This window comes from Neopsephotus bourkii, unplaced genomic scaffold, assembly GCF_033783945.1.
Source record: "Neopsephotus bourkii isolate Nb327-2 ecotype Australia unplaced genomic scaffold, CSIRO-AGI_Nbou_v1 NB_1120, whole genome shotgun sequence".
NCBI lineage: Eukaryota > Metazoa > Chordata > Aves > Psittaciformes > Psittacidae > Neopsephotus > Neopsephotus bourkii.
Genome location: NW_026901606.1, coordinates 3,150,318 through 3,172,520, shown reverse-complemented (window position 1 = coordinate 3,172,520; position 22,203 = coordinate 3,150,318). Strand labels below are relative to the sequence as shown.

Here is a 22,203-nt window from a genome sequence, read left to right as displayed (position 1 = left end):
CCTGATTATGCTCTAGAGAGCAGTTACTGCTTCTGGCATAGCCCATTCAGATTTTGTTATGCCTCATGATATGCTTGCTAGAGTGCTTGGCTGCAATAGACTGTCAAACTGACATGTCTTGGAGTTGCAAGTAAAGAAATTCTTTCAGGAAAAATGAGAGAAAAATCATATTCATGAATAAGCTGAGTTTTCTACACTTTTCAATATGTGGAGGTGATAAGTGTTGATCCTGCCAGCATTCCTGGAAACTGCATCCTTTGGAAGGTAACCTGGGGACTGTCTTCAATTGCTGTAAAACTGTTGTTGTCCCCAGATGTGGAATACTGTCTTTGCAAGGCTGCTTACCCACTCACATCTACAATTTTCAGCCTGCATGTAAACATTTTAAAGGCTAGGAAATGAAATAGAGAGAAATGCTCAATTTTGATTTGTATCATAGGATTTGTTTCTTTTCATCCTACCTCTTTAAAAGTCTCTGTTCACCTGTGCTACACCTAGACAGAGATATCTGATAGAAATCATGTTTCCTAATCTTAAAAAGAGGAAAAGGAAAAAAAAGGTAACATGAATGGTGTTATGTTGTCGGCATAAAATATAATGAAAATAAATAAACTGAGGGAAAGAAACCTCACTGAAGACTAAAAAACAAGTATAGAAACCAAAGCAAAGCACCAAATTATCTAGCATATTGTTTTATTGTATACATGGCTCATATTAAATAATGATTACCTCTTACATCTCGCTGCCATCAGTCAACTCAAAATGAAGGAAATACTTCACAGAAATCTTCCAGAACTTCGGTACTCTGAATATAAAGATGTTGACCTGTTCACTCGTCTGTGCTGCTGATAATGTTTGCTTGCCTCACAGTATATGTTTAAGAAATCATCTCTTGGCATCTTTCTGAGTGTAACACTCCTTTTCTACAGAGGAGGAAAATGAAGCTGAAGGTAAGTCAGAAAACTGCCCAGGTCTTCTCAGAAAATCAGTAATGAAGCAGGGAAAGGATCTGCTTGAGTTCCATTTACATTCCCTGACTGCTGTTATCCATTTCCACTATGCAAATGGAACAGCAGTAGTTGAAAAAATAGTGTCTCTATTCAAATCTTTAAATTTAGAATAAAAAAATGTATTTTAACTTATTAATGTGTTAAACAGGTTTTGTTTAAAACGTGAGTTGCTGGAAACTACTGTAAGCCACTGCAAGGACAAGACAGCTGGAAAGGAAAAGGCTTAGCAAACGGGTAGTGCAGATGGTTGTGTGAAGAGTAGGGTAAGAGGGTTTTCAGTTGTTGATTTAAGATCAGCTGAATGCTTGGAGTGGAAGAGTTACAGTTTAGATGTGAGATTTCTAGTACAGGAGTTGCTTCTTGCAAGCACGCTGTTTCAAGCTAGCCAGACCTGAAGACTGTATCAGATTACCAGTTCCGCCTAGTGCAAAGCAGGCAGTATTTTGTGCATTTTGAGTATTCAGGCTTATCAATTAAGTTCCAGATGTGGGCAAGTGTATATCCTTAACATTTGATAATTTCCTGTTGCATTGCAAGCTATCTCTTGAGAAGAGCTGATATTCTGAAATGCCATTGCTTTCTATGTTCTTAGAATCATAGAACTCTTTAAGTTGGAAAATATGAAGATGAAATCCAACTGTTAACCTAGCACTGCCAAGTCCATGGTCTTGTAGGGTCACAGACTATTTTCTAGTAAAAGAAGTGTAGACCTGTTTAAATAGTATTCATGCACGTTCTAGGCTGTTCTTTATATATTAAAAAAAAAAAGAGGGGGGGGAGGGAGAAAGGTGGTTTTGGTTTTTTTTTTTTCAGGAGGAGGTCAAAGAATTAAGGCTTCAGTTAAGTGGCTTTCTTACTCATGTGCTGAATTATTGTTCATACTTCTCAAACTAATGAACTTAATTAAACCACATCCCTCTAATCCTCTGCTTACAGTGAACACATGCAAAGAATGTGTCCCACTTTTGATGACTCCTAGCTGCTCTTCATATAGAGGTACAACTGACTGAATCTTCTGTGGGGTTTTTTTGTTGGTTTTTTTTTGTTGTTTTTTTTTTTTTTTTCCAGTTTCCTTTGGAGTATTAGCTGTTGGACAATATTTAAATCAGGATATAAGATATCATTAGTTAATGATATGGTCTGTTATGGCAGATGCTGTCTTCCTATTTAAAAACATAAAAAAATGTTAAGACCATACTACTAAGCAAGCATTAGAGTGATGTTGGGTGCATTTGCTGCCATTTAAAGTTACTGACCTTCAGCCAGTGGGCATAAGGAATTGGAAATGTGTTTATGAGGTGGACCTCAAGCTGGAGCCAGCTTTTTAATTCTAGATACTGTTTTATCAAACCCAAGAAGGAAAATAGGTCTGAAAAGTTATCGTCCGTTTTAAATGAAAGGACCTGTTGAATTTTTTTATCACCAGAGTGCTTTTCCACTGTATGAATAACTCCAGAAGAATATTGGAAGGAGAGACTGAGAATCTGAGTAATTGAAGTTATTGTTAAAGTTTCTGTAAACTGCCATCTCTCTTACTACATCCTGCATCATCTCACAAGAAAACCATAGAATTCTAGAGGGAAATGAGTATTTTGTAAAATAGGTTGAATAACACTTCTTCTAAACCCGTTATACCTCTATAGCTTCAAGGGTGGAGTAAGATTAGTAAACTCCATTTTGTCGTTTTTAGGGTTAGTCTTCTACATTTTAAAACGCCCTGCTGTTTCCAGCACATCACATGTTTTAGCTGAGACTCCTTTGTCTTAGGAATCATGCTTTTACCTAGAGTAAAAAAAGCAGTCACGTAAGATTGACTTCCAGAAGACTGCAACAAGCTAGCCTCCTGCCAGAGACGAATTACACATGTGGATGTATGTGTATGTATACATTTTTTTCTTTTGTGTGGACCAAAAGAAGAAATGTGCTCAGTCATCTTTAAAAAACTCCTCATCCCTAAGTCTCCTAAAAGGGAAATACAACTTTTCATTTCCTAAACTTTTTCCTTCTACAAATCTTAAACTCTGTGTAGCGACATGAGTTTTGCCTTTGTGTATGCATGGTCTATCTCAGTAATAAAAGTGAAAGTGTATTATAGGCAGTAGAACATGCCTAATAATGTAAACTCTTCCTGAAGTGTCACCTGAAATTCAAGTTGATGAGGGGATGAATGTGATCTTAGGTTAAACCATTTAAGGAAACAAGATTTCTGATTTAGTGAACATAAATACATTTCTTGTTGAAACAGTCCAAACCCTTTCTTCAGAAATATATCACCTTTGATCTAGTGGAAAACTGGAGTGTAGCTAGTCACTAATTAGCTCATACGTGTATTCATTGGCTTGTGAGATAATCTTGATTATAGGTCAGTTTTTCTTCTGTTGACAGTTTGAGACTGATAGTCCAATGTGATTATAGAGCTCTCAATACATTTATTTGCAATTACTAAATTTGATAATATTCCGTCTCACTATAAAGACTTAGTTAAAATATTGATGAATAACCCCAATGTGCTCTAAAAGACGTATCCACCAAAATTCTGGGTATGTGAAAGTACTGAGGACCAAATCCTGCTTGGGATTTTTAGCAAGTCAAATGAGGTCAATGGGATTAACAGAGTGATTTAGGGTGAATAGGATTACATTTGAAAGAATAAATTAATTCGGGCTTGGTAACCACTTGTTTACACTGGTTGGAAGGAAGTAGTTCTTGGTAGCTTTTCTGAGGATGGAGCTAACTTCTTCACCTGCTTGGCTTATCTCCACTTAGGAACTATATGTCATCCCTCATATGTAAAAATATTTTGGTTGGTCTTCAGACTGTTTTCTTCTCACTTTACAAAACAAAACCACCCAGACATTTTAGACCCATTTACATATAAAGAGTATATTTAGAATAGTTATTGGTTCTGTATGTTTTCGTGACTGTCATTTTAAGATTTATGACAGTATTAATGCAGGCAGTTAAATGAACTCGGAACTACTTACTGTTAGGAATATCTGTAGGGTGTATGCCCTTGCCTGTTCCTTCCCCTTTCACATGAAAGAATTGAGCAATATTTCTGCTGCTCTTTTAATAACACTTTACAGTTCTTGTTGAAGGAAATGAAATGATAAATAGAAACGATGTGTGATTCAGGGAAGTGTGAATCAGACATGTTTCCTACTAATTTCTGAAAGAGTAGTGCCTGTGCAATACCCCATTATAGTCTGTAACGAATATCAATTTTTTGGGGGTGTAGAAAGACAAAACTGTAGTGTTTCCTACTCTGTAGACTTCGGAGGTATAAGGGGCATATCTACTATGTTATTTATTACTCTGCTTTTTACACAGTTTCATTGGATTAATTCTTTTGTTGTTTTGTTGTTTTTTTTTTTTTTTAAATACAGTTTGTGTATCCTGGACACTTGTGGTACTGGACAATTTTTGTTTATCATCCAAGTTGCACTGATACAATTTAGAAGAAAAAAATAATTGACAGAAAAATGCTTAGTCAACTTAGTGCTACACTTGGTAATTGCAAACAGGTTCTTAGTGGTGTGTCACTGAGTTCTGGCTACCGTATTTCTCCATTAACAAAATTCCTATGCTGCCGTTGCTCTGCTATGCTGGCAGTCTTATTCCTATTTCACTTCAAACGAATGTTTCCTGTGACAGTCTTCCAAGCAGGGTTAATAAAGGGCAATTTTACTAATAGGAGTATGCTTCACTCTGTTCTCCTTAAAGTCTGCATTTGCAGAATGCATTATTTTAATCTGTTAATAGATAATTAATGGCTATATATATATTTCTTTAGTCACACTGCTTTAATTAGTGCTGGCTCTTGACATTTTTTATTTTCCTGAATAGAAATTTATTCACAAAGACATGTGGATCTCTGGGTTTAGATTTATAACGATGAATATAACTAAATAATGTGGTTTTCTTTGGCTCATTACTTGACTCAAATGTAAATATTGGAAAGAAGCGTTCTCTTAACATGCGATCTTTAGGAGGAGAACTTGAGTAATTTCTTGGTTCATGATGTCTTTTCAGGAAGTTCCTGCAAATAGTGAGTTCATTAAATACCTGCTTTATCCTTATCAATTGAATTCTTGGAAGGTTTATTAACTGAAGCAGTGCTCTTCAGATACTGAACAAGGAGTGGTATATTCTTTACTAGATATCTAAAAGTATTTGGGTGAAAACTTGTGCCCGTTTGCCGCATAACTTTTCATGACTATTAATGACACTCAGGTCATATTTTAAGATTAAAGCTTAATTGAGATCATGTTTCTCTACAAGTGAAACTGCTGATTGCAAATATATATAAACACTAAGAATTAGTCTGTTCTGTAGGATCACTTTTGATAAGAAACAATCATTTGGTAATGAGGCAGTGCATTTTCTGTGGTAGTTAAATGCAGAATAAGTCGTGGTTCAGATGGTTTGATTGTGGCTGTCTTTGAAGTGTGGTGCTTGCTACTTACTCGTTGACAGTAAATCCTACTAAAGGGAAAGCAGCGGTGCCATACTTCAAGGAAGTATGTTGTGTCAACAAAAAAAGAAAAGATGCATTGTTTCTGCCATGCTTCCAAAGCCTGGTTCAGTTTTGTAAGTTCATAGTTCTGGCTAATGTAGAAGAGATTTTAGTTATTTTTATTGTGTTAAATGAATAACCAGTGTCAGGTTATGTATCCAGTATATTTTAAACTTTCTGTTAGAAATTACTATTCCTTTACTATTTTACTGTTACTTGTGAAACTTTCTTTCCTTAGAGGAACTGTGCTATGAAAATTGGAGGCATGGCAAAACTTAGAGTATTCTATTTTAATATATCCTCTTGTCAAGGAGTAGATTAGGGAGGGGAAAAAAAAAGCCACATGTTACAGTAGAATATATATTTGTTTGATTGCTTGCTTTTTCAAGGTTCTTTTTAAGTTACTGATTGGTTTATACTCTATTGTCACGTAATTCACTAACTAGAGTATATGACTCACTTTTTCTGTTGGTTTCTGATTCTGCAATCATACCTGTCTTTCAGGGTGCTTATTGATCAGAATTTAATTGTGTAGTTCAAAAACAATGATGTGAAAAAGTATCTCCTGTATAGTTCTATTGTTGGCATTTTGAATTACAATAGGGGGAACATAGTAGGCCTTCTTTTCATTAAAACCTCAGTACAGCTGTGCCCATGCTTGTATTGAATAGTCCCAGTGAACATTGTATAGAAATTGCATAGCATAGGAAACAATATTAATCAAAGATCTCATCTCTCTTCTTATATCAAAACCCAGTCTCTAAACATGGATATTTGTAATCAGAACTGAGAGAAGTTAGTAGGGTACTTGATGATAAATGTTGCATATTTTCTCAATAGCCGGCACTATTCCCAAACACCATTTCTCCATTAACATACACCTTGCCGTGTTTCCTCTGGAATAGTTAGACTTTTGGAGATGTGTATTTTCATGGATTTGCACATCTGCAGGTTTATGAAGATACAGACATTCAGGTATAAAAATTAATTCACCGTTGGAGGTCACAGACATTGAAATTACGCTTGTCACTTAAGAAAGTCTTATGAGTACTAATCTGCAGCAAGAGTAGCCTGTTAGAGATGAGAAACTTTATCATTCTACAGCTTCAAATATAATATCGCCTCTTAAAAAAAGGGAGGGGGAGAGGAAGGAGGGAAGGAGGTGGCCTAAAGAATTCCTACAAATAATTCCTCAAAAGCAGCTGATATGTAATGTGATCGGTTCACATCCTTCAAGTAAACGCTGTAGGGTTATTTTGCTCACTAGATGGCACTCTTGAATGAGGATTGGCTTTCATTCTTATTTTCACAGATTATCGTGCTTTATTTGTTATTTTTCATTGCTCATTTTACAGTGATAGAATTAAGAGAACTATCTTCATTTGAAGTCAGTGGAAAAAACAGTTTCACAGAGCTTTTATAGTAGCCTGTAAACTGAATACAGTTTGGAATAGCTGCTTCTAACAATCTAAGAAATCAAGGAGACTAAAAAAATAAGAAAGCAAAATCAGGAATTCAGTCTTGAAGTTGTTAGTGGAATTTGAGCCCAATATGTTAGTCGAAGTTTATAATTAATTTACAAAAGTAAAGGAGCAAATGAAGATGTCATCTTCCTCTTTTTAATGCACCGGAGTTTCCCCATGATGTGAGCTCTCATACCCCAACTTCCAAAACACACCTCTACACTGAGACTATGTGACTGGGGCCTGAAGGATGAATGGTGGAGATTATCTTGAGTCATGCTGACATTTCCAACTGCATTTCAAGATAGGCTTGAAGTACTTAGCTTACTCAGAAGGTTTTCTTGCCTTTGTAATGGCAGAGTAATATATAATCATACTGAAGAAGCCAAAGACAGCACATACATAGGGGCCATTGCATCGCATAGTTTGTGATGCATTTTGGATCCTCTTACGTGAAAGCCATATATAGATAGAGGCTTCAGGATGTTACAAAATACTTCCTATAATTAATTCATTATGTAAAATGAAGTACCTGATATTAGGTGAAAAGATCATGTAAATATAATAGTAAGATGCAACAAGATTTTTAAAGTTTAATTTTTTATTAACTCTGGTAGGAATTGTAAGTCTAAATCTACTAAAACTTGAATCTCTCATGTGCTTGACACATTTGTTGTTCCTTTATTATCTTTGTGTAATAGATAATAGTTAAACTATCTTGTTCTTTGAGAAGACATAGGTGGCACCCATTCAAAATGGCAAAAATTAAGGAAGAAAGTTCAAATGAAGCCTCTCTTATAGATCACACAACAGGCCTTTGTAATTTTTGTTTTAAAATGTATGATCTACCCAAAATACATAAGACTTCTAAACAGCACGAAACTGTTAGCATAGAATATATGCAAGACATTAAAAAAAATTCATGATTAGATCCTGTATTAAGAAGGAAAGAACATATTGAACAACTAGTGACCCTTGAGGGGAGAAGTGGGGACTGTGTGTGAAGAAGAAAAAAGGACAAATTAATCAGAATTTTGCTTATACCCTTGCACCATCAAGATGTTTTTGTCTAACTTCTACACATCACGAAAACTCATGCTTCTAAGCACATCTCTTCAGTCTTTAATATTTTCAGTTTTACTTTGTATTTAACACAGGGAGCCTCTATTCTGTAATGGGAGTAAAATTTACTATTAAATGGCCATTATAATTGAATCATCTTTTATAGTAAAATGCAGTTTAATTATTATGAGGTACACAAGTGTACAGGTGATCTGCAATATCATATTAGAAGGCCACCTATGGTTATTTCAAATTTTAGCAAGTTTTTAGAAAGATATTGAGTTCAAGCACCACTGAATAGAGCTGCTGCATCTTGCACCTGTGAGATGCAGGGCACTCTCATGACTCCAGCAGTCCCTTATTCAAAATTATGGTGAAGAAGCCACCATCCATAAGAGCAATGCTTTCAGTGGGAAGCATGCTATTTTTCTACATCTTAAGACTCGTAGGCCATGTCATTCTTGATGAATTTATCTGTCCTAAATATGAGTAACTCAACTGTTTACTACTCACATTTTTACAACTGACTGTGGATGTGTCGGGCAGATGAGATCACCCAATATGCTGCCTGCTCATGGCTGCCTTTACTGTCACCTATAAACATCAAATTTGATGAAGAATTACAGGATCCTAGGGAATTGCCATACGGATAATTCTGTAAGATGTAGCTTTCATTCTTCATGATTTTTTTTGTTTTGTTTTGTATGGTTATATATATATATATGTATATATATGTTTTTTTTCTTTCCCTTGCATAGGAGATGGCTGTGGAAGTTTTTGTATCTTGACCAAATAACAAATACTATAATGGTGAGCAAACTTGGGTTGAAGATTCTTTTTCTGATTCTGTAGTGCAGTTACACATACATGCCACAAACAACTTTTTCATTTCATGGTCTCTCTCCAGAGAGCTTTCTCACAAAGGAAATAGAATCTGTACTCTGTTTTAAAGTGTACCATCATAGCACAGGAGGAAAGATTTTTATTGCAGATGCATTGTTATTCCCAACAAAAAGTTGGTCTGTTTCAGAGCACTGATGGACTGAACACCTGCACGTTTCAGAGTCAGAACAATCAGTTTGTTCTCAATTATTCCTGACTGGCTTGGAGAGAGTCATTTTCAGCTCTCAACTTGAAAAAGGCGTATTTTCACAGAGGAGTACATCTGGCAGACAAAAGATTTTCTGATGATAACAAATCTCAGAAACCATTATCAATATAATGTTACCCTTCAGCCTCTCAACAGTATTGTGAGTGTTTACAGAGGTCTTGGCAGTGCTTGCATCCCATCTGCATTATTAAGACAGGATGATTGGCCAGAAAAGAAGGTATCTTACCAAGAGATTGGGAACAGATAAACACACTCCCTCTTGTGTGTGTTTTCTTATCTCATATAAAAAAAAGGTTCATTTTAACACCAGCTCGGATGAATTTATCAAAACAATAGTGGACTACAGGACGGTAAGACAGAGCTGCTGGAAGGATTCCAGATCAGGGATACTTTGATCATTTGTTTCCACTGATCCCTTCATCAGGACGATTTCTTGTCTCTGTCTCATGTAGTTGGAAGCCTGGTGCCACATGCAAGCTCGTTCTTTAATTTATTAGCCCTTTATTCTGGATGGTTTGCATTCCAGCGAAGTCTAAAAATACTGGTTTAAATATCCAGAAAACCTGGCTGATTTTGTGTCTGATAGAAAAATACAGAGTTAGAAACTTTTATAAAATCTGTATCTCTTTTATCCCTTTGGAAACAAATTCTGAATTTATTATTAGTGGGATGAGTGTTCCCAGTGTGTTAATTTATGGTGGGTGAGCTTCACAGGCATTGTTGATTCAATTTAGCATTGTGGAGTTTTAACTTATGTAAAATGTATTTGAATATTTGTTATAGTTTCTTCCTACTAGAGTTATTGGGCAGTATGACAGCGATGAACTCCATAAATAAGGGAAAGAGTAGGCTGCGTAATTACACATGCTAGCAAGCAGGGATTGGAAACTGTATATACATCATCATGTTACGATCTTCTTGAAATGCTTACCAGTTATTTAAAACATGCTGACGATCTTAACAGAAACTCTCCAGAGAAGAGAGGTAAAAGAACTAACCTGATATATTTAGTTTGCCAGTTGTGGGAGCTACTAATTTGTGGATTCATTGCAAACAGAAATATCAAAGATTCTTGGTTTTATGGCTGGGCAGATCTCTAAGGGGTGGTTTTCTGAGTCAGTGGTCAAGTTAACCGATACCTGCATTCCTATAACTGTGCAATTATTGTGGCCAAAGCAGTGGTTCAGCCAGCATCTCCTACACTGACTGTTCTTTGGATTTCCACAGCTGTTTCAGCTGGCTGTAAAGGACAAGTTCAGTAATCTCCTAGATCAGATTTCTTGTCTCTGCAGGACATAACTATTTGACACCTGTCTTCTCATGCTTAGTAGCATGCTTTTTGGATAGATATTTAGTATAAAAATGTCAAATATAGACATCTATAAGAGCACAAAGGAATTTAGAAACAATGCTTATTATGTGAAAATGGAAAAGGTTTTGTGTGTGATTTGAATAATTACATTTGCCACTCTGACAGCTAAATTATTTGACTGTATTCCCTCCAGGTAAAAATTCTTTTTTGTGAACTCAGAAGTCATTAGTGTTTCTAGCCCTTCAACACGCTGTGTTGCACCCTAAGCTTGCAGTGACTCGTGGTTAGATTTATGAAGGAGCTCAAGAGTTCTTTTTCCATAAGAACAGCTTTCCCACCTTTTGCAGATCAAAGTTTAATATTTCAGCTCTAATGTATCAATGTCCTTTCTCTCCCATCCTTTTTCCATTTCACTTTAAAAGTGGAATTACTTTAGTAATGACAGTATCAGCCACTATCAGGGTGAAACAGTTGAGACTTTTCTGTCCCACTTTGTTTCTCTACTGTATTTCATCATGAGGTAGATCTTGATGAAGCTGTACTTGAAACATCTGCCCAAGATAGTTTTAGAATTCCACATTTAATCAGGTTATATGCTAACTTGTATTCCTTCTGAGACACATTCAAATCATGAAGAAGTTATATAGCGCTTCTTAGATACCAGCAACGCCTTGATATTTGAAGGTTGAAGCTTTCATTCCCTAAGTTTTTAGTCCTCTTGATAGACTAAAAAATGTGACTTGCTCTGAATAAGGTTTTTGCTGTGAATTATCTAGCTCTGAACATACTCAGAACTTTTCTTTCCAAAAGAGTTACATGCTGCTTGGGATTCACTTGCAGGGAAACACAAGGACAAGCAGCTGAAGAAAAGAAAGCTTACCAGCTTGTCTCTCCTCTGGATTTCTTTGAGATGCTCTGACCCTCTCTGAATTCTACTTCCTTCCCACCCCTCCCCAACCACCTTCATGCACCTCCCCTGCTCCCCCCCCCCTCCAAAAATAAAACCCCAAACAAACCTCTCCCACTCTCGTCTCTACTCAGAGTACAGAAAGACCAGGAATAATAGTTCTAGCCTTGTTCTTCCACTTTTCGCACTGTGACTGGAGGTAGGGTGCATGTGCAGAATATGGAGCAGCTCTTGTAACTCTGGTGCAGGTGCGTATGGCACATGAGTAACCCTGTGTGTGTACCTGGATGTCACACCTGTCTGACTTACCCAGCCTACAATTCCAAAAGCAGTTACTTGGGAATGATGACTAGTTACTATTTGCACAAATGCAAACAGCACCAGTAAAATCAATGTATGTGTAAGAGGGATTTGAATCTGTTATTTCCAGCTGAATTTCCTGGTTATGTGCCTATCAGTAATTCCTTTTTACTTTCTTTCCTCTAGACTTGAAAAATTCTACTTTAAGTTTCACAAATGCACCCAGGTATTTTGGGGATTCCCATCCTCCAGCCAAGAAAATCTGTTTCTATAACAGTGTTCAGCTCATGAAAATAAAAACCCTTCTTACTATCACTTAATATTTTTGTACACTCATATTTCTGTTACTCTAGTTTTAAATAAACACCACCAAATGAAATGCAAAATCGGCTACATATTAACTTTGTATATTTGTTGTGTATGATACTTTGTATAATATTTGTTTCTCTGGACACTTCACAATTGCAAAGGTTTCTGTTATCCTTAAGCTGAAACTTGGCAATAGGTAATAGGATAAAGGCTGTGACAGGTAGTAGGTTAAAAGTGAGAAACGTTTTCACTAATAATTTTCAGTACTGACAGAGATAAGTTATTTCACAAGCCTCTGTTAAATAAAGCTGTTTTAATGTAAAACAACTACTTTATGTGCAGTCCTTGATGTTTTTGGCTTATTTCATAGCCTTCATCCACAGAGGAAGAATCTTGAATCAAGCTTCAGAAATGTCATTGAAGTGAAGCGGAAATCTGCTAATACATTATTGCAGTCGTAATAACTGCAGAGATAACTCACCTGTTATATGGGGCGTAGACATAACAGTTCTGGACATTTTCTGTCCATTTGTTTTTCAGAGCCACCAGTAAGAACTTGCACATATGTATCTATTATAACTTTTAGTCTTTCTCAGAAGTTTATTTCTGTGGGTCTTCAAGTAATGCACTTTAAAGCAGCATTAGGTTTCCTTCACACTTCTCTTCTACAGCAGGGTATGAGTAGATTTTATCTGTGAAGTGCCATTATATTAATAAGTATAACTGCTTCAAATTTATGACTGAGTAATATGATTATTCAAGTTGCTATAATCATTCTGAGGTGCTTTGTAATTTAGGTATTTTTACAACTGTAGGAGTCTAGAGTTTTTTTTGTCTATAGGATACCTATTTGTATTCAGAAATAAAATTAAAGATAAGACTGTATTTTGCTCAAATTCTGACTTTTGCATGGCTTTAAAAGCTCTAGATGTCGAAATTGTTCCTTCCACCCTTCAAGATTTGAAGCACTACACATAGTTATTCTTGCCATAAAATAAAGATACATTCAAAACCTGACACTGTGAAGGATGGGCAATACATAGTTATAGTATTTTGAAACTGTGTATGTTCTTTCATAGAATACCTTGCAGCTGGAGAGATATACTGAAGAAAATATTTTTTTTTCAGTGCTTTCTTGAGTGAACAATCTATCAAAACCCTGGTAGGAAAAGGAAGTATCTTTAAAAGTTTTCAGTAAGTTCTTAGCTGTATTAAATCAGTGGTATTAAAAGTATGGATTTATGCACTCTGGTACCCAAACAAAGTAACCTCTAATGGGATTGTTTCACTGTGGTGACAGAATTGCAAATCATTATCAACAGTGCAAAATACCAAGTATGAGACATTTTATGTTTTTCTTTGCTAACAAAAGTTCCTGAGGACCTAAGATTTTTAGATCTTGTCACACTTGGAGGCAGAATCTCACGTAACCTGGAAAATGGCAAGATAAAAAAGGAGGAAATAGACCTGTAAAGAACAAAGCTCTCTGGTATTTTCAGAGAGTGGCTTGCAATCTCTTGAAAAGAAACTGAGTTAATGACTGACCTTGGGGAAGGGGTGAAAATAATGAAGTGTCATTAATTTTTCATAATTGCCAACACTAAAGGTGTTAGCTGGGAGCAATATATTGTTTTGACTTGAAAACACACTTCAAAAACGATTTTGGATATTATACCATAACAGGCAAGTAAAAAAAATCAGTGTGCTTGCATATGAATCTATAAATCTTGTCTAGTGCACTAAGAGATTAAGTCAAACTGTGATGCGGGGGTTGGTTTGTTTGGTTTTAATGAGCATGGTTTATAAGTTGTTAATGGAAGAAATTCTGTTCAGCAAGTTTTAAGTGTTATGATAAAATAACAAAGTAAAGGATGCGTTTTAAACTTTTTTTGTAACACATAGGCTGTAACAGTGCAGGCTACGATTTTATTTTTTTTTGTTCTGGTGCATGATCTGTGCATGTACTATTAATGATCAGAGAAAGGACAGAAACAGGAAAGGCAAAAATATCTGAAGGTAACTGAGAAAAGTCTTATACTGTACCTTGGAGAGTGGCATATGAAAAATACAAGCTCTCCACTGACTTCTAGGCTATATTGGCATTAGGATAGTAGGGAAGAATAAGTACAATAGCTTTGGCAAGCTAAACAGTTGTCACTGAGGGTGGTTTGGGGAATTTATGCTGGATTTTTTTGAGTTTCTGCTCTTTTCTTCCGAAAGGGAGAAAAGTTGCATTTGTGCTTTTGCTCGAACACTTCTATCACTCTAGATGTGAAAGGAAAGTACAATTTGACAAGAACTTGAAGTGAAGGTGCTCACTATATGTGAAACCTTCAAAGAAAGTTTCAAAGAATCCACAGAATTTTCAGTTATATTCACAATTTAATTAGGGGAATTTCCAGAGAATTATAGGATAGCTTGAATTGGAAGGGACCCATAAGCATCATCAAGTCCAACTCCCTGCTCCTTGCAGAGCTACTTAGCCCTAAGTAATATTACTGAGTGTTGTCCAGGTGCTCCTTGAACTCTGACAGACTGGGTCCTGTGGCCACTTCCCTGGGGAACCTGTCCCAGTGACCGGCCATCCTCAGTGAAGAACCGTTCCCTAATGTCCAGTCTGAACATCCTCTGATGCAGGTTCATACCATTTCATGAATGTTCAATTAGATTCTTAAGTCTAATATTTCATTCTAGAAAATGCTTTGGTAGGGGAGTATTTTGTTTATTTTTGTTTGTCTGTTTGTTTGCTTGTTACTTTTTTCCTCTCTCTTTCCACTCAAAGCAGGCAGATTTAAAAGAATGTCTAAAAGCATTTTTTCCGGTATTAGAAAGTAATGTTAGAAGAGATCAGCCAGGTACTCAGAAGAAATTATGAAGCATGAAACTTGGGTTTTGTGTAAAACCACCAGGGCTGTTTTTTGGGGTGTTTGTTGGTTGTGTGGGCTTTTTTTTTTTTTTTCTTTTTGTCAGAGCTTCTCTATTATTTGCACTAGAAACTGGAAGAATGTGTATTGAATGTCAGGTGGGATAAGAAAAAAAAGCAGTGACATCACAGGTTAAAGAGGTTGCGTGTGACTTCAGATAAGATGTTTCTTGTTGGCTCTGCCACTGCATTTCTCCTTATTGCTGGTTCAGTTGTTTCAGGCAGAGCTTTTGCAAATGTCTGCTTATTTGTTTCTGATCCTAAGAATTCTGTAAATGCTGAGTGTTTAGAATTGCAGATGAAGTAATGGGAAGCTGCAGATAATCTCTTGGGGAGTTAAAAAAAATATCAAATCAGTCAGTCAGTGGGGCATCTCACACTTTGTATAGTGTGAACAGCCCAGAAGTAAGAATGCTGTTAAGGCAGGTCAGTGAAACCCAAACATCATTAGTTTGGAATCTGGGAAGGGTATTTTTCTGCTTAAAGAGTGGAGAATAAATCTGTAACTTTTCAGAATAAAATTTGAAACATAACAGCAATTTGTACTTTGAGTAAATTACACATGTCACAAAAGTTTTAGGGGTCTGTTCCTTAACGTAGGAGCTGTTTTTATTTTGCTTTTCAGTGAGAGAAATAGAAAGATCAAAACTATAAAAGTTATGGCCTTTAATATATTTAAGGCACGTATTGTGGTAGAGATAATGTGATGGTTTTACAGAGCTATTTCTGTAGGCCATTAGGCTGTAGTATTGCCCTTTCATAAGTCCTGTTACTACAATACATTGTTAAGTTCATGCACACCATGTTTAGTCAATAAACAAACATCCAGAGCATGCGGAAAGTTCATTTTCTAGAGGTTTTGAAAAAATCTAATTAGATGAGATAATGCAGTGTTACGGTAATGCAAATGCTAAAGTATAAAATACATTCAGCTGTAATCTGAGCACTGGCCAGACTGCTTTCTGTTAAATGTTTTCTGTTGGAAATTACTTACATTAAAAATGCAGCAGTGCTTTCTAATGAAGGAAAGCCCTTTGAATGTTGCCGTTTTGTTACGATTTTACTTAACAAAATCTTGAAAAAATCTAATTTTGTGATTTAGAATGTTCAAGACTCTTTGTTTTCATGTAATATTACCAGTGCAAGGGTCTGAGAAGTAGAAGAGAGAGGTACTTGTTCCAGATTTTGCTTGGCTTCTTTGAATAGGCTCTTCTGGTATTTCAGGATATTTGGAACTTGATAGGATATGATCTTTAATTTCTTTATGGTTGGTCTTGCAGGACACTGAGGAAAATTTGAGAAATTAACTTTAGAAAATGAAGACAGTGCAAGATGTGTTCAGGGCATGGATCTTTGAAGCTTAGTGAGCTTTATACATATTCATGTGAAAGTACAACTTTTATACTTAGGTAATGTGCAAATCTCCTACTGTTTGCAAAAAGGCAGGAAGAAGGGAGAGTTGTCTTTGTGATAGCTCAGTATACAACTGGATTTTAGTCCTCAAAGCTCTCTACGATGGTAAATGCTTGTTATGTAGCAGCTCAGGATTTTCCAGAATTACTGGAGTGAAAAGTCGCTAGCTTTCCAACAGCATGACAAAAGTTCTGTGTTCATGGGAATGTCATATTTCCCAGAGGAATATTTGAAAGCTGGATTATCAATAATCTAATAGGACTTTTTGTTTTGTGTGCTAGTGTTTTCCTAGGCCCTAAGAAAATGAGAAAGTAATATTTATGTAGGAAGGAACCTTTTTCAGTGATGTTAAAAATGAAAGTGACTGCCCTTTATCCAAGCCTGAATCACTGTCCACTTCATAATTTTGATGCCTCTCTGGGTGACAGGTAAATGCAAGCTTCCAAAAAGTGAACAGCATTTCCACTTTCTTCTAAAATACAATATAGGATTGCTGGCAGTGATGATGATATATTAAATAGCCTTGGAGCAAGAGATGAAATTGAGCCACCTTACTAGCTGTAGAGACTTGCATCTTGTGTGTGTACTCCAGTGCATCTGGGCTTCTTTCTGCTTAAAAAAGAGCATTCAGCAGAAGAGGTGCAATATGTTATCCATCATTCTAGGATGCTTTCAGAAGGGAAACCTGTCTTTCAGTCTTAGTGTAAGTAATTGGTATATGTGTCTTTTAGTTGCTCAAGAACAGAAAGAGTAGGCAGAGTACACACTGAATGTTCTCGTTAAACTAAGTTCCAGAAGAGGAAGACAACATTCTTCAGTTCAAGTAGTTCTTAATTTTGGGCAAGACACTTCATTTCTTAGTCCTCGCAGTATTAGAGGTACTTGTGAACATATGTGGAGAGGAAGTGATAGATATCTGCAGTACCTTCCACTGTTGTAAGGAAGTTTTCATGTAAATATTTTGTTCCTCAGTACCTGTATTTACAAATTACAAGTAAACCTTAGGAAGTCTTACTTTATAAATATCGCATCTTCCACCCATGAGAATGTTCAGATGTGAGTTTTTCTGATTCTGAAAGGTCACAGGACTTTGAATAGTAAGAGAAACCCATGAGGTTATTTGTATAAGTTGTGTTATCTGGAAAATAATTTGCCTGCTCTTTCCATTTATTGCTGCTGTGTGGGAGTTCTTCCTCTGTTGTTTAGCCGTTACACTGAGGCAGTGTCTCTTCTCACTCAAGCTTGAAAGGTCTATTCTACTGTCACCTCAATCCATATTTGATGACCTTATAGAGTTAATATTCTAAGTAAAGACCTTGCTTTTTCTTCAGCTACTATCTGTAGATGAACTTTTAAAGATTAGACGTGTAAAGGTAAATAATGACTAACAACCAAGTATGTTGATAATTGAGTATAACCTTGCTGATGCTTGCTTGGACACTGTGCGTATTTTGTGTGCAAGTATTGCAGACATAGCTATATGGAAAGCCTGCATCAAGAGTAAGACTGGAGAGTGTTGAATAATTTAAGGTAAAAATAATTCAGGTCAATTGTAATTACTTAAATGACAACATCAAAAAAGGCACTTAAACCCCCAAGAAATTCAGAAGCAATGCATAAGCGAAATGCCAGTGTATTAAACCTCATCTTTAATTCTGACTTTTAAAGTATTGTTCATTTATTATAAATAAATTATGAGCTAATTGTTAACTGCCAGATGAGCTATTGTAATTGAGAGAATTTCCAAGAGCTGAATTTAAAAGCTGTTCTGTTGTAAAAGAAAGAAAAGGAAAAGATACTGAGGTCTAGGACTTCCATAGATAGGAAATGGAATCAACTTGTTTAAGTGACATTTTGAACCAAATTCCACTCTGTTTTCTTAGCAAAACTCCCCTCATTAACTTGATAATTTCTCATTTTGTGAAACAGGCATTCATTAATTAAAAGAACCCCATAAATTGGTAATTATTCTGTATATAGGGATTGTTCTGTATGCATACATCTGCAGATGGGGAGAACATCAGGGTGTAGCAGAAGAACTAAAGGGGGGCCTTCAGGTTTGCCCACTTCTTCCTGCGAACACAGGGTGCTGGTCATGACTGCACCACAGAAGTCCTACAAGCCTTTCTGTGGTAAGTTTGCTGTAGTAAATGGATTATTTGTCAGTTACTCTCATATTTATGTTTATGGTCACAGAAGGAACAATTTGTGCGTGCATCTTGGTATATTTTTTTTCTATTTTTTCAATTAAATTTACTTCATCATTATATTTTAATTTTCTCTGTTTTTTTTTTTGTTTTAAGGGGTTGGATAATGGTATGAGCTATAAATCAATTTAGAGTTCCTTTTTCTTTTCCTGTCTTGCAGATACTTATCATCTGGTAGGAAGTGCATTGCATAAGAGAAAGGTCAGAGAAAGAAATTGATGATCCCAGCTTGAAAGACTAAATTGAGGCAGGTAATGATGCTTGTAATTCTTCCCATTTGTTATGAGGGCTAGATACTAGCTGTGTCTTAGAATGCTGTATGATCCATATTAATGAAGCAAAGTACAGAATCATAGTTCTTTTACCTAACTGATTTGTAAAAATAAATAAATAAAGCATCATTGTACCATTCTTTTTCTTAGATCACCCCTGTGATGAGATCATCCCGTGTACCACCGTTTGCCTCCTAGATGATAGGAAAATCAGAAGAAGCCTGTGAAAAAAAAGGATTATATTTCATTATTTTTTTTCTTTAGATATATTTCCTTATCTTGTAAACTGTTTTAAAGAAAATTCTATCATCCAAAATTGAAATCAGATGAATAGTTTACAATAAAAGTATATAAAACGTAGTTATGTTAGTATGTTTTTATTACAAATGCAAAGAAAATTTGGGGTAAAGTTTGTCATAAAATGATACACTTTTGAAATATATGTTGCAGACAACTTAAACAATGAGACTAATGCACGTAAGTGATCTATCTTATAAGGGCGCTTTATTGTTGGTATGTTTGCTACTAAATGAAATGCATCCATTTCATAATCTCTAAATATAGTAAAGGTAATGTGAGATACCTCAGTATCTTTTTCTCTTCTGTTATGCTTAGCACACTTTCATATGATTTCATCTACAATGACTTTGATGCAGAGTGTTGTCATTGATTAATATTAACTTATGCTGATGCAAATAAAAAGAGTCAAACCATTGGTTCATAGAGACTAGAGACCTACTGACCACTTAGTTCAGCCTTGAAATTCAGTCTTCTGAATAATGACAGACAGCAATATCCAAATTGAGAATGAATAATGTATGTAAAGGGAGCTTTAAGCATGCTGAGATACTGACTATGGACCTGTTACTGAAGAGATTTCTGTTAGGTAGGAGCTGATGCCAGGAATTTTTGACATTTGTGGGATAAGTCCATCAACTGGCAGGATATGTGAAGAAGTGATTTTGGAAATGGAGGTTATGTGGTAAGACATAGGGGCCTAGAAAATCTGCTAGACTCTACTGGGAGAGTCCATAGAGAGCTGTAAATAACTAGATAGTATTTAACCAAGAAGCAGTGGAGTAAGTAAACTATGAAATAAATTGTTTCTGTAATATGTCAACAGAGTTATGTAGTTGGCAGTTTTCCACCAGGTAACTTTTTATACTGTCTAGGTTTCCGTTCTTACTCTAGAGAGTTTCTCTCTTCTTTGTACAGTTAGCCTACATCTTACAGTTTCTAACCCTAAAACTGTTTATAACTGTTTCAAATTATCTTGTGCCAAAATGTCTCTATGTATGAGTTTTGCTGTCTGATGTCAGCAGAGCTTGGGTAGTAGTTTTTAACAGGCTACTGTTGTTTAAAATACTGAAAATCTATCACTTCATAGAGTTCCTAGTTAACTTGGTAGGGTTTTTTTTTTTTTTTTTGTTTGCTTTGTTTTGTTACTTAGTGACAGTATTGTATGTTCTTAGATTCATTGAGAACTTCTAAATGCACAGTAGTAGCACATAAAAGATTTGGAACATACATGAATGGCATTTATACCTAGGCTGAAGATTTGACATGTTCAATCCGTAATACATACTTAAACCAGTGACAGAAGTGTGAGATCCAGGCTCCCTAGTGATTTACAGAAGGCCTAGACCAAGTTCCCCACAGGGAGGTTTGTGAAGGCATAGAAAGTAAACTACCACTTTTGAAAGGATTGTTAGGACTGACATTGTCCAAGCCCATGAAAAGTAATAGATAGGAACTAATGTGAAATGCAACATCTTAGGCAGTTACCAAGGTAAGAAGAGTTGTAAGAAATGAACCTGAGAAAACTGACTAAAGCAGGTTGCTACGTTTGCTCTGTAGTATGAAGATAGTATGAAAAATAAAAGAATAGTCAGTATGAGTTATGGAATCCCTTAAGAGAAGTGTCAACATTAGGAGGTGCTTAACTCCTGACAAAAGTGTCAGAAGACAAGGATGGGTAAAGCATATTCAAGCAAGCAGCCTCAGACCATAGGAGCTTTCTGTTAATATGATAATCAATGAGTTAATAATGTTAATGTTTATGTACTAATAACTGGGCTTAAGACTATATGATGAAATAAAATTATTTCATCCCCTCAAATACAGTTTTCTTTACAGTGGAGACAAAAAACATAAAGCAAATGTTGACTAAAAATTTACTCCATTTATGATACAGCTTTCACTTGTTTATCATCTTTTTCTCAGCTATTTCTAAGAACTTTAGAAATAAGTGATTAATATGTCAGTGAGATGTATTATATTTTGAAAGCAGATTGTAAATAAAAGGCAGAAAAAGGGTGGTTCTCCTTCATTATTGTGCATGTCATAGTCTGTGACAGCACACAAACTAAGGTTTCAGAACTTCCTGTTCTGAGTTTTAGGTCATAGACTACTATGAAAAGAATTAATTTGGTATATGCTTATCTACAAATTTTTATTACGCTGATTTTTATCAGCAGTATAGACTCTGAAGTGTTAATGCATGTATTATGTGACAAATAGAGATTAGGATTTTTTCAGATTTGTATTTCTTGGCATGGCTAGGGATTCTCAGCAACAGATTGTGTTTTCCAAAGATAACTGCTCTTTTAAAGTCTAACTATACAAATGCAAGTCTCCATAGTAACATTGTAGATTCTTCTGCCAACCTGTGCTCTTCCAGATTTGCTTGTCAAACTGAAGTTTGACCATTGTAAAAACTGTTGTTGTAGAAACAGTCTTTGTCAAGTAGTTAGAATGTAGAAATAAGATAAACAATTTTATTGGCAATTTTGCTTATAGTAGCATCTATTGTATGTCCTTTGCATTTACATTGCAGGTATTTTATGTGCTTGGCTCATTTGTGGGGGGTATAAAGTGTTCTGAAGGGAAATTTTGCTATGTTGTGCTACATAACATATGGTTAAGGCAAACATGCTGTAGAAACAGCTTATTGACTGAGACAACTTTAACAGGATTCGTTTAGTATGTTGAGGATTCTATTTCTATTCTACAAACCTCTGTTCACTAATGAGATAACTAGCATTTACCTGTCATGGGAATTACTGGCAAAATGGCCTGTGCTAATCAAATCAAAAAGGCATAATATAATTGCTTCAGCTCAGAAATACTTTATAAATAATGAGTTAGAAATGTTAATTTGACTGGTATAAATAAATAACTTGAATCAGCTATCATGCAAAGGTATATATAGCTATTATGTATCTTTTGCTAAGTAAGATTCAATACTGGTCAGTACTCCTAAAACAACTTGCTTACTTTCTCAGCTGAGAATAAATCTCAGCTTCATGATAAGGGAAAACCATCTAAGGGATCCTTTTCAATGTCATAGGGACCTTTAGAGGAGGTTCTTGCTGCTCTTTGTAGCTGTGGGTGAGAGC

General features: G+C 35.7%; 1 protein-coding gene and 1 long non-coding RNA gene across 13 annotated transcripts in view; both read left to right on the top strand.

Moving 5' to 3' along the window:
• ERC2 (ELKS/RAB6-interacting/CAST family member 2) overlaps positions 1–22,203 on the top strand; it is a 490,267-nt gene that overhangs the window by 69,884 nt on the left and 398,180 nt on the right. The window lies entirely within an intron of this gene.
• Positions 13,939–19,165, top strand: LOC133217189 (uncharacterized). Its single transcript, XR_009726828.1, has 3 exons — positions 13,939–14,006; positions 18,694–18,784; positions 18,956–19,165. It is a non-coding gene; the product is annotated as an uncharacterized LOC133217189 (long non-coding RNA).